Source organism: Balaenoptera physalus (assembly GCF_965194825.1).
Source record: "Balaenoptera physalus genome assembly, chromosome: 14".
Classification (NCBI taxonomy): Eukaryota; Metazoa; Chordata; class Mammalia; order Artiodactyla; family Balaenopteridae; genus Balaenoptera; species Balaenoptera physalus.
In genome coordinates, this window is record NC_138893.1 from 68,782,382 (window position 1) to 68,795,204 (window position 12,823).

The 12,823-nt window shown below is 45.0% G+C and overlaps 1 long non-coding RNA gene across 1 annotated transcript in view; it reads left to right on the forward strand.

The window, feature by feature from the left end:
* Positions 1–12,823, forward strand: part of LOC309642401 — a 332,470-nt gene that overhangs the window by 107,882 nt on the left and 211,765 nt on the right. The window lies entirely within an intron of this gene.

Here is a 12,823-nt window from a genome sequence, read left to right on the forward strand (position 1 = left end):
ACCCACTTTCTTGGGATTTCTTAAAATTTTAAATGGATGTTAATTTTGTCAAAAGCTTTTTCTGTACGTATTGAGATGATCATATGATTTTTGTTCAGTTTTTTAGTATGGTGTATCCATTGGTTGATTTGTGGATATTGAACCATCCTTGCATGCCTGGGATAAATTCCACTTGACCACAGTGTGTGATCCTTTTAATGTATTGTTGAAATCAGTTTGTTAAAATTTTGTTGAGGATTTTGGCATCTATGTTCATCAGTGACATTGGCCTGTAATTTCCTTTTTCTTTTTATGGTATCTTTTTCTGGTTTTGTTATCAGGGTGATGCTGGCCTTGTAGGATTAGTTTATTTTGATATTTTCAAATGCACTACATTCCTGTACATTATAGACAAAACAGTAGTTATACACATATTGTTTTATGCAATTGGTTTTTTTTTAACATCTTTATTGGAGTATAATTGCTTTACAATGGTGTGTTAGCTTCTGCTTTATAACAAAGTGAATCAGCTATACATATAGATATATCCCCATATCTCCTCCCTCTTGCATCTCCCTCCCACCCTCCCTATATCACCCCCCTAGGTGGTCACAAAGCACTGAGCTGATCTCCCTGTGCTATGTGGCTGCTTCCCACTAGCTACTGTTTTAGATTTGGTAGTGTATATTCGTCCATGCCACTCTCTCACTTCGTCCCAGCTTACTCTTCCCCCTCCCTGTGTCCTCAAGTCCATTCTCTACGTCTGCATCTTTATTCCTGTCCTGCCCCAGGTTCTTCTTTTTTTTAGATTCCATATATATGTGTTAGCATATGATATTTGTTTTTCTCTTTCTGACTTACTTCAGTCTCTATGACAGACTCTAGGTCCATCCACCTCACTACAGATAACTCAATTTCGTTTCTTTTTATGGCTGAGTAATATTCCATTGTATATACGTGCCACATCTTCTTTATCCATTCATTTGTCGATGGACACTTAGGCTGCTTCCATGTCCTGGCTATTGTAAATAGAGCTGTAATGAATATTGTGGTACATGACTCTTTTTGAATTATGGTTTTCTCAGGGTATATGCCCAGTAGTGGGATTGCTGGGTTGTATGGTAGTTCTATTTTTAGTTTTTTAAGGAACCTCCATACTGTTCTCCATAGTGGCTGTATCAATTTACATTCCCGCCAACAGTGCAAGAGGGTTCCCTTTTCTCCACACCCTCTCCAGCATATTGTTTGTATATTTTTTGATGATGGCCATTCTGACTGGTGTGAGGTGATACCTCATTGTAGTTTTGATTTATGCAATTGTTTTTAAAATATACTAAGAAAGAAAGAAGAAAATATGCCATGTACTCTGTTTTATTATTATCTGCATAATTACCTTTACTGATCCTCTTTGTTTTACTGTGTGTATTGAATTAACGTCTGGTGTCACTTGCTTCTGGCCTGAGAAATTCCTTTAGTATTTTTTGCAAAGCAGGCCCTTTAACAATTAACACTTACTTTTTTTTTATTTTAACTTATTTGGGATTTTCTTATTTAGCTTTCATTTTTTAAAGTTCTTCTGGTTATAAGGTTCTTGGGTGGTTGATTTTTTACTTTCAGTACTTTGAATCCGGCTGCTTTCTGGCCTCCACTATTTCTGTTAACCTTCTTGGGGTTCCCTTGCATGTGATGGATCATTTTGATTGTGCTGTGTTCAAGATTTTCTCTTTGTTTTGCCTTTTAAGTAGTTCAGAGAAGTCTATTTCCCTGCAATGTACAGCCTGTGATGTCTCTTTTCTGAGTGTGAAGCCTTGGGAATATGCAGTCTCCCTTATCACCAGAGATGTCTGTGGTTTATTTGTGTACTCTTTGAATCTGTCTTTCCCTGATCTGCCTCTTAAGCTTATGGCTTCTTTGCTTTTGTTGGTTTCTCACCTAGATGTTAGCCTCTACTAGCTGTTTGCTCTATTGTTGTTGACAATAGCTTGATATAAATTGTTCCATAGTCTGATAAATTAAAGTCATGGAGCAGGGTGTTCCCAGTCTTTGGATCTTACTCTGACTCCAGGAGGGCTCTTTTTAGCTGTCTCTTTCCCTAGTTGTCTCTGTTAAATTTCTAGCCGGTATAGCATGCTGCTTGCTACTACTAGCATAGTAAAACCACCAGGCTTTTCCATTTCACCACCAAGATCTCCACTGCTTTTAAACAGTGTCCTTAGTCATGATCTTCCCAAATTATGTTATAAATAAAGTCAGTCCCTTTAAGGGGGTATGAGGACCTCACTCTTCTTAAAACTTGCTTCTCTCCCTAGGAAGAACCTCTATGCCACTAAACCAGAGGTTGGATTGGGGACAGTGGCCCTCTTCTCCTGGTGACTCCCCTGCTCTGTGAGTGAGAGGTCTTCTCCTCTTGCTTCTCCTGGTACTGAGCCTCAGTCCTACAAGCTATCTGGGGCAGGGGTGATCAAGCCCAGTATTCTTGGCCTTATGAATGAAGGCTCGTTGGGGGAAGGGAGCCCCAGCCCTCTTGGTCATGTCTGCCTGGATTAGAACTCCTATAGCATGGAGCTGGTGAGGGGATGAGATTTGCTGAGAACTTCCCCATGCTGGGGTGAAATCACAACCCTAGATTGGGATCTTGAGGGAGAGGGAGACTCTTGTCCTTGGCCATGCCCACCTAGGATAGAGTTTCCATGACACTGGGCTGTGGGTGAGGATGGGAGCTTGGTTGTGGTTCAAATGCTACAGACTCTCACTGTTAGTATTGAAATTTAATAGATTTTCTTGAATGAATGTTTTCCCATATTATGCCATTAGGACAATCCCCAGAGACTTTAAATAATTGTCTTATATAACTTTCTGCATCTAAATGGTTTTTTTGCTGGAGAGAGGATCTACTGAGTTCATTATGACACCATTTTGCATGTCCTCTGTCTCCACACCTTTTAAACACTGGAGGTGGATCATAATCTACCATCTTCTTGATCTTTCAAAAACCATTATAACACAATTCCACTATTGAATGTTATAGAAGACATTTTTCTCCTGCATAATATGGTCTCAGAACTTTTTAGCTTGAATTTTATAGTTTTAAAATTTCTTCCCTTAACTTTGACCAGTCACCTGTTTTTTGTTTTTTTTTTTATTTTGGCAGCCTATGTGCCCATAGTTACCCTCTTTCATGCCTTCTAATTTTAAGATTCAAAGCTGACTGGAAGCTTGTCAAAGCTATGGGTAATTACAGTAAAACATTCTGCCCGGGGGCCTAGAGAAATCTCTAATGAACCAAGTGTCTGTACTCCAAATCATGTCATTTCACAAAGACTATCCAGAGCCTTTGATAAATCTGTTAATTTCCTGCTGTTGATGACCTTCGAGACAGGGGGAGCTACTGGGAAGCTCAGAGGTGCTACGGGAGAGACCTCACAAATTGCTCCCAGCTTCTGCAGAGATGGTTGGGCTCAACAGTCAAGAGATGTGTGTAAAAACACAGTGGCACTAGAAAGGGCTACTATTTTAGGATAGAAAAGAAACACCTTGCCTCAAAGGCTCACAGGGTCTGATAGCCAGTCTTGAGGTAAGGCAAGAAGACGGTGGGAAGTTCTGCCCAACACAAAGGGGCCTGGCACTGGCTTTGCTGCTGGTCTAGCCCAGGGCAAGAATGCCCTGATTCTGATAATCCAACTACTGCATTTTCTCTGCATTTGAATATTGCCATGGAAGACTGCTATTCCTTAGAGCATCTATACCCTGGGGTGATATTCTGTCTTTCCTGGTGTCCTTGTTAGAGATTTGCATGAACTGGCTGGATCATTCCCTGGCTGGACCCTACTATTAATGACAAGCTTTCCTTGATGCTCACTGCCAGCTGTTCAAGTGCATGAAGTTCTCTCGTACTTGTACCTGAAGGTCTTGTTTGCTGGATCTCATCTGCTTTGTGTGTTTCACCAACTTGCTGTGACTGTCTCCTGTGGTCTTGCCTATATCACTTCCTATAGCTGGTCTGTTGGTCAGTGAATGTCTAACCTCAGTTGGGAGGTATATTTGAAGTTCTGGCCTCTCTCAGCGTACTATTCCAACATGCAACACAGCTGTAGTTAATGGAGCCCTGACAGAAACAGTCACGGTGCTTCTCACACTTGGGTGTACAACAGAATCACCTGGAGGAATCTTTAATACACAGGTTGCAGAGCTCCACCCCCAGAGTTTCTGATTCAGTTAGTCTGAGTTGGGGACAAAAATCTGCACATCTACAACTTGCTAAGTGATAATTGTGTTGCTGGTCCAGGGACCACACTTTGGGAACCATTGTTCTAGAAGGTAACATCCCCCAAATTGTTCTAGCTGTCAACCCTGGGGAGATCGCCAAAGCTGATTTTTAAATTTTTTTCCTGCTGTTAAAAATTTCTGTTTCTGTTTTTCATAATTAAAAATAATAAAAAGCAACAGAAAATAGTACAGATACCTGCTTCTCCAAATGCATGTCCTCAAATTCTCCCCTCAGCCTATTTTCTCTGTCCCATTGGACTTCTTTCTCTTCCTTCCTTATTCTTCCCTCAGGGCCTTTGAAGAAACAATTCTCTCTGCCTGGAGAAGACCTCCCAAAATGCCCCTGTTGTTCAGATCAAAGGTTAAAGTTCCCCTCATCAGAAAGAACTCTCCTAATTCATGCCACTCTCTATCACCCGAGATTTCATTTTATCTTTTTGTGGTACTTCTTATGACTAGAAATTATCTTGTCCTTTAATTTGTTTATGTTTTCTCTTTCCTGACAGACCCCTTCTCCTTCCACCTCCCCTTCCCTACCACAGTCACTAGAACAAAAGTTTCATGGGTCGTCTTTATTCATGAAGAATCCCAGGGGCTTGGAACAATGACTGTTGCATAGCATGTGCTCAACAAATATTTGTTGATGGACTAAACAATGATAGGAACAAAAATATTATTTAAAAAAAAATGGGTCATACCCCTAGCATGTTCTTAGCCGTGACAGTCGTGTGTACGTTAATTAAGCTAGAACAGATCTCTAGAGAGAGGCTGCATCTGAGGGGACATGGAGGGGAGCAGGGGCATGGCAGAGAAGGAGCTGGGGGCAGGTGGAGAGAAAAGGTGAACAGAGTTCTGCCTCAAAGGACAGGGCCGTTTAAGCAGGGCTGGCTCACCTTGTCAAACAGAGCAGGCTCAAGCATTGACAGGGCAGAACATTCTATGTACTTGTAGGTGACTGTATTAGTTTCCTAGGGCTACTGTAACAATGTCCCACAATATAGTGGCTTGAGACAATAAAAAATGGATTCTTTCACAGTTCTCGAGGCCAGAAGCCAGAAATCAAGGTGTTTATAGGGCCATGCTCTCTCCAAAGTCTTTAGCAGAAGACCTTTCCTTGCTCCTTCCAGCTTCTGGTAGCCCCAGGTATTCCTTGGCCTGTGGAGCGTAACCCCAGTCTCTGCCTCTGTAGTCACTTGGCATTCTCTCCCTGTCTGTCTGTCTTTTTTTCCTCTTCTTATTAGTTAACTAATCATTGGATTAGAGCCCACCCTAATGACCTCATCTTAATTTGATACATCTGCAAAGATTCTATTTCCAAATAAGGTCTGGAAGTAGGACTTCAGTATATCTTTTTGGAGAACATAATTCAACCCATAACAGTGGCCTTGGTAGGGCAATTTCCGTGAGGTGTCCTTCATCTGTGACGATGAGACATCTGTGACAATGAGTCACATCTAAAGACTATTTTACTCCACAGTTCCTGAAGGAAGAGTGACCCACTGAAGCCCCCAGGAAATGTGCCTCAGTCCAGGATCCCTCCAAATGGAGAGTACCCTCACCCCAGGCCTCCCCAAAGGAGAAATGCCTCACTCCAGGATCCTTCAAATGACAATACTTCTATTGATATACCCCCAAACATATTATGATCTTGGCCCACTTAGGACCCATTTGGGGATAGAATGGGAGGGCTGCCACATTCCAATTTCAGCTGTGTCAATAAGGCGAGCTTGACCTGTGTCATTGCTGGGGTTTAGACCCCTCCAGAGGAGGCTTTAGCCTTCAATGCTGGATGATGTAGCGTGTCTTGGACAAAGTCCATTATATGTAGGTGTGTGCTGGGCACTTCCCTAACAGCAATGTACAATAACCCCTTTACACAGAGGAGGCAATAGAGGCTCAAAGAGGTCATGTGACTTGCCAGTGGTCACATGACTCATGAGTAGTAAAGCCAGGTCTTTTGGTGCTATTTAAGTGCTCTTTGCATTGCACTATGCTGATTCTGTTTTATTGGGATGCATTTACCATCAGTGAACCATTTATCCATGCCTAGACCCTTAAGACTGGAGGGTCCAGCCTTAAGATTGGAGGATGAAGCGAATCCCTGGAATCTGGAAATGGAACCCAGGGCTAAGGGCTCTCTGTATCTCGGAGGACCATTCTTTTATCTGTTCATTGTTCTTTAATGTTGGTTAAGTACATACAAAGTGCATATGAAGCATGACAAGGAAGCTATTCCCAAGGAGCTTGTAGTCTTACAGGCAGGACTGCGAGTAGAGGAATTTTACGGGCAGCCACCTAGCCCAGACTGCAGGGGTCTTCCTTGAGGATACCACCATTGAGCCAAGTGCAGAAGGATTCTAGGTCAGGCACATCATGTGGAAAATCCTGGAGGAGGCACGAGAATGGTCTCCTTGGGCTTGAGCCATAAGAAACAGGGAGTCCTAGAGATAAGCCTGGTGATAATCAGAGGTGTGGCCACGAAGAGCCTTGATGCCACATGAAGGAATTTGATGCTCTTTGTTAAAGTTCTCAGAGAGTTTGGAGTCATCCAGGGAGAAAGAAAGATAGTTTTCAGGTTTCCAAATGCCCACACATTGTGCAAGACAGAATCCTACTCACTGTGTCTGTATTCCTGGGCCCTGGCATTGCTCAAGGCCACCTTGGGCCTCCCACTCTGACTGGAAATGAAGCAGCAGCTGCGCTTAGACTGTGACCTCTCAGATTTGGAGTCAGACTTTATCGGGGCCATGATCTCTGTAGGATGTTGGCCTTTTTTCTAAGCCTGTGATTAGAGACATTCCAGGCCGGGCAGGGCAGGGGAGGAGCCTTGTTACCTTAGCACCCCCTGTGATCAGGGGATGCTTTCTGAGCCCCTGGATTTGTGCCCTTCCACATAGCCACGAACAAAGGCAATAATGGCCTTGGGACTTGTACGGCAAGAAAGCCAAGTCTACAAGGCAGGCTAGGACTTAACAGGACCCTTACTTTAGGCATCTATTCTGTTGTTCATTCAAGCATTAAATATTTATCAAGCATCTACCGTGTGCACAGCCAACTTCTTACTACAGGGATATGGAGGTGGGGAAAGGGTATTCCCCAGCCCCAAGGTGTCCACAAGTGCGATGAAGCAGATACCCAGAAAACATTCCCACTCTGTAGGCGTTATGATAGAGGTAGGTGTAAATCCAGATCTGAGAGCCCAGAGCAGAGAGCCATTAACCTAGATGCAGAGACCTTGGTCCATGGATGAAGACATATACCCCAGAAGGTTTTGGTTCCAGTTCTGTCTGAAGTTGATTGACTTCAAGCTCTCGCAAGATCGTGCCATAAGGAAAATCCTTCTTCCAGCTCCTTAAAAGACTATTTCAGACCTTTTCCAGATCCTTAGCTTTAGTACTCCCCCCTCACTCTTAGCTGATGACCAAGGAGACAGACCCAGCCAGTAAACACTGTTGCTCCCCCTCGCCATCCTTGACCACCTCAGCCTCAGGATCCTGAGGTTCTGAGTACCGTCTCCAAGCTGATGACTCTCAGAAGCGTATCCTTAGCCCTGACTCTCTCATGAACTCTAGCTCTGTCTCCTCACATACCCCAAAGGGACTTTAAGCTCAACTTGTCTCAAACTCCATATTCATCTGTAGCCTCTCACAGCAAAGAAGCATACTCACCTTTCTGAATTCTGTAATTTTGTTGATGGTGGGGTGCCTACCCAGCTCCCTGATCCAGAATTCTAGAGGTTGCTCTTGAATCCCCCCGTGTGATCTTTCGGGTGTAGGCGGTATCTGTGAATATCTCTCCTTTCTCTCTCCTCCTCACTTCCAATGTTACTGTCACATCATCTTTCACCCGAATTGCTGCCATAGCTTGGCTGTGACTCCTTTCCTATAATCTGCCCTTTGCTAGTTCACCCACCACACTGTCTTAAGGGTGAGTTTTCCACAAGTACAAAACTTATTGTAAAATCCACCATGGCATCCCATTAACTCACAAAGCAGGCAAGATCCTTCAGAATTTGTTTCCGCATCACATCTCTTTCCCCATCACATCTCTCTAAGTTATTTCGGGTGACAGTGCTTGACAAAGCCTCAGGCTTCTCATCCCAGGGCACAGACACTCAGTGACCAGCAGAGCGCAGTGCCCATGAGGCATCTCCTCTCCCGCTGAGCAGCCTGCAGAGTCCTCTTAAAGAACAGCATGGTGCTCCGGCCTGGGGAGCAGCAGGGTGACCCTGAGAATGTCCCTAAGGGCTCCCAACTGCTCTGAGACCAGCTCGTCCAGCTGAGCTGGGTGGGGACCACTCCCTGTTCCCAGAAGTCAAGGGTCATCACAATGGACAGAGCCCCTGGGTCCCCATTTCCCATCTCAAAATGGAACTGAGCCCCATTTATATTTCCTCTGGTTCTGTCTGTCCCTGTGCAGAGGGGCTGCCATGAATAGTTTCTCTATTGGAAAGATCAGAGTAAAAGGAGCCAGAGGGGCTGTCTTCATTCTGCGTCTCTGGACAGTCAACTCCGTGTGAGGAAGGTGCTGTGAAGCCGTGCCCTGTGTTTCCACCTCTGCTGTCCTGGAAACCTTAGCTCATTAGGAATTCCCATCATCCTAGAATTTTGAGGGGGTCAGGGAACTCAGAAAAGAAATGTACTCCTTAACAAATATCACTGGGTATGACAAGGAGAGTCTTGCCAGACTGATTAGCAAGGGAGCTTCAGGAAACAGCCTACAGTCAGGAGTGAAGGTAAAATCAAAGAAATTGGGAAAGAGCAAACGAAGATACCCCAACATTCTCCTAAAGGCATCAGTACCAATGAGGGTGGCATAGCCACAGCCACTGAGAAGCATGAGTGTGGTCCATGGCCAGGCAGCTCAGCGTCCAGGGGTGACATCCTGCCCTGCCTGTTCTTTCCATGCCTCCCTATGCGACTCTGAAAGCCCAGAAATGCAGGCATAAAGGTTTTACAGAGAGTTGTAATAGACAGTCGTCAGAAAAAATTCCTAACAGTAACATGGCATTCAGGACACTTTTCCACCCTTATCTCTGCACCCCATCCTTCTGTCTCTGGGACACAGATGCTCAGTGCCTCAGCATCACCAAGAGCCCACACAATTCTCAACCTGTGTGTCTTGAATGCACATGCATTCAACTTGGCCTGGAATGTTTCTCTGCCTTTGCTATCCAGCAAAACTGTAAACAAACTTGAAAACCCAGTGAAAACAACTTCTCCTAATAAGTCTGTTATGAGCTTCCAAGACCAAAGAAATTGGGGTCTTTTATTTATTTATTTTTTGCTTCTAAAACTTCAGTCATACCTTGGCTTCAGACGTCAGGGTACCAGAGTAACTATTTGTGTGTGTGCGTGTATGTCCCATTTAGCATCTGAGATCCCTCAGGGAGGAGGCACTGTCTTGCCCAGGCTTCCAGAATACTCTCCATTTTAGAGTCGATGCTCTGAAACATTGGATGAGTGGACTGCGTGCCTGTGAGCGCTGTGAGGAGACTGCCATTTTCAGGAAGATAAACTTTAAAACTATGAGAAATTGTTCTTTTCTCCTTCTGGTTTGGCAAATAACAGTTATTCTCTAATGGAAAGCTTTAATTGGAACCTTGACTTTGTATTTGGAGGTAATGGGCCTTACTAAAAATGGATTAGAGCAGTTCATAAACTCTCTCTTTAAATGTTAACATATTACAGGGCCTACAAAGGTTACTTAGCTTGGCAAGAAAATGCGCATTGAAGATCAAAATAACAATTTCCTGGATTCCTGTCCTGTGCAGGCTTCTAACTTGTCCCAGTATCCTTGGGCCATGAGTAAACAGCTGTGACTTATTCAGTAACTGCTCTAAATGGACAGAAATCCCAAGCTCTATGCAGTTCTCTTGCAAGGAGAATGAAGGAAGAAATGGGACAGAGTAGACATGAAGGAATGATCACTGATAGCAGCCAACTTTTAGAGCCAGCCTCTCTTCTAAATATTTCACCCAGGCCATTCTTATAGCCCCTCTGGGCAAGGTTCTGCCATGATTCCCACCTGGAAGATGACTTACCTGAGATGCAGAGTGCTTGGGTCTATTTCTCTAGATTGTATAGCGAGACCCTAGCTGATTGCATTTGATTTTGGAGCTCGAGTTCCTAACTAGTCTGCTAGGCTTTCTGCTTAATTATTCTCCTGTTGAGGTTCAGGTTCAGAAAGGTCAGCTGAGGCATGCAGACAGAGACATGCTCTGACAGTTCAGATCTCCTGTTCTTCACTCCAGGGCAGGGGCCAGTGGCCTTGGGTGCAACAAAACTGGGCTCCGGAATAGTCCTGGAACCGGGTCTGAATCTAGCTCTGTGAGGGGGAGGGTGCCTTTGGGCATGTTGGTCGAGACCTTGAGCCATCAGTTTCCTCATCTGTAAAATGGGTTATTTTGAGATGCTTCATGTGCAGAGCTCAGCACGGTGTCTGGGCACGTGAAGAGATGGAAAAGAAGGGGGAGGAGGAGAGCAGAGGGCAGTGGTGGGGATAGAAGTCTGCTAGGGCAGGGGGCAGACTCTGTCTTCTTAAAATTACTCCCATTTCTGTGGTCATAAGAATGCCCTGGGAAAAAAAAAAAGATTTCCAGAAAGGCCCTCAGGAATTTGGGAGGAAATAGGAATCTGTTTGTTCCCTTGTGCCTTTCTCCTCTTGGTCCTGGTACCCAACTACAACTTCTCTTTTACCTCCTCTCTTCCCTGCCCAGCCTTGCCCATCCCCTGGGTTCTGCACTGGCCACCTAGCAGCAAGGACTGGCCTTTGGGTCTAGCATGGTCCCCAGACTGGACCCAGGCACTCAGCTTTGCACAAACACAGCAGCTTCACCTGCAGCCTGGCTGAGCGATATCCCCCCAGGCCATGTCCGTCGTGGGGCAGAGTTAACTGGAGCCACTCACCTGAGAACATCCCGCTGCCTATGGGAGATGAGGGCCAACAGGTGAGGGTCTGCCCTCATTGAGGTGGGCCAGCGAAGCTGGGTCCATCTTCTAGCAAAATCACTAAGGATGTTTCCCATGAGAGGGGATTAGGTACTAGTTCACTACGCCATCACATTGACCGTAAAAACCAGATGGAGAAATTTCTGGATTTTAGGAAGAAGTCTCCATGTTAATGACACTCCATCAATAGCCTGGCTCTAGTGGTAGGCATGTTCCTTTGGTTTAGCTGTCTGTAGCTCTGCCACTTTCTCGGCCTGAGCCAAGGTGACTGAATTCCTCACGTAACCATAACATTCATTCATCATGTGTGTTTATGGTAACTGACACACTTCAAAGTCATTGACAAAAAGCAGCCTGCCGATGGCCAAGAGTCTCATTGGTCATGCAGTGGGAAAGGACCTTGGCCAAGCCTTGAGATCTGGGTAATATGTGACTTATCTCAGGAACGCCTGACTTTGAAAAATATACACAGAGTGACCCACAGTAGACCCTTAAAACTCTATTTGCTGGCCTTACGCATTCTCTGCCTCATTAAAAATGTTGGTTGTTTAAAATTGCTGAGGGATAATTAAACAGGCCTGCAGTTGATTTATGGGAGACAAACAGAGCTATGAATGCGCAGAAATATTGTGAGGGAGATAATTTATGATGATAAAGCTAAATGCTGTTGGGAGAAGCCCAACTCAAGGTTGGCTATAAGAAGTGATATATCTTGAGAGCCCTCCAAATCCATGGAGGCCAGAAACGTCCAGATGGGTATCGTATTTTGACATCCTAGCCTGTGTTTTGAATTTAATAGCTTTCTAATCCTATCTCAAGACCTGAAAAACAGAATGAAATGAATGACTGCACTCATATACCCACTTGCACCCCTGTGCACAACATGTAACCACAGAGGCTAAACTATGTTTGGAATATGATGTGGAATCAAAGGGAAAGGTTGTGACAGTGAATCTGATGAGTGGTCTTCCTTCTTTAACATCCAGCGTTTCCCAGTAGTGTGGTTAATACTCACCATCAGGCCCTTTTTACAACAGGTTATAAATTGGAGGGTGTGGGTGCAGCTCAAGCATGTCTCGGCCTTCAGCCTGGGAGCTCTTTGGGGTGGGTGGGGAATTTCCTTTCTCCCTCTTCTTGGTGAAGTTCACGGTAAGAGAACAACAGAGAATGCACTGAGGCAGATTTCTGCGGGGGATAACTGTCTTGGATGTCAGAGGACATCTGAGACTTTCAAGTACTTGAGTTTCCCAGGCTGGCCAAGCTCACTGCTGGTCTGGGAGCAGCCTCGGTCTGCACGTGGACCTTCTGATGAGGCCCCTACACCTCTGTGGCTCCTAGCCATGTGGCAGCTTCCAACAGCTGCACTGGGCTATAGGCTTGGTCCTGCTCTCTCTGTCTTGTAACTCTGGTCCCTCAATGGTCAGTCAATCAGGGACACCTGCTTTTACCCACTTTGAAGGACTGACCTCCTCTGCCTCAGGTGACAGCTCCTTCCATCCTGAGAGCTGGTCCCAGGGAGGCCAGTGTGGGTCAGGTCTCACCTGGACATATCAGTGCATTTACCCATCACTCGCTTCTGGCCGCCTTCCCTCTCTTCAGCTCTGCCCTGAGCATATTTCAATCCCTGA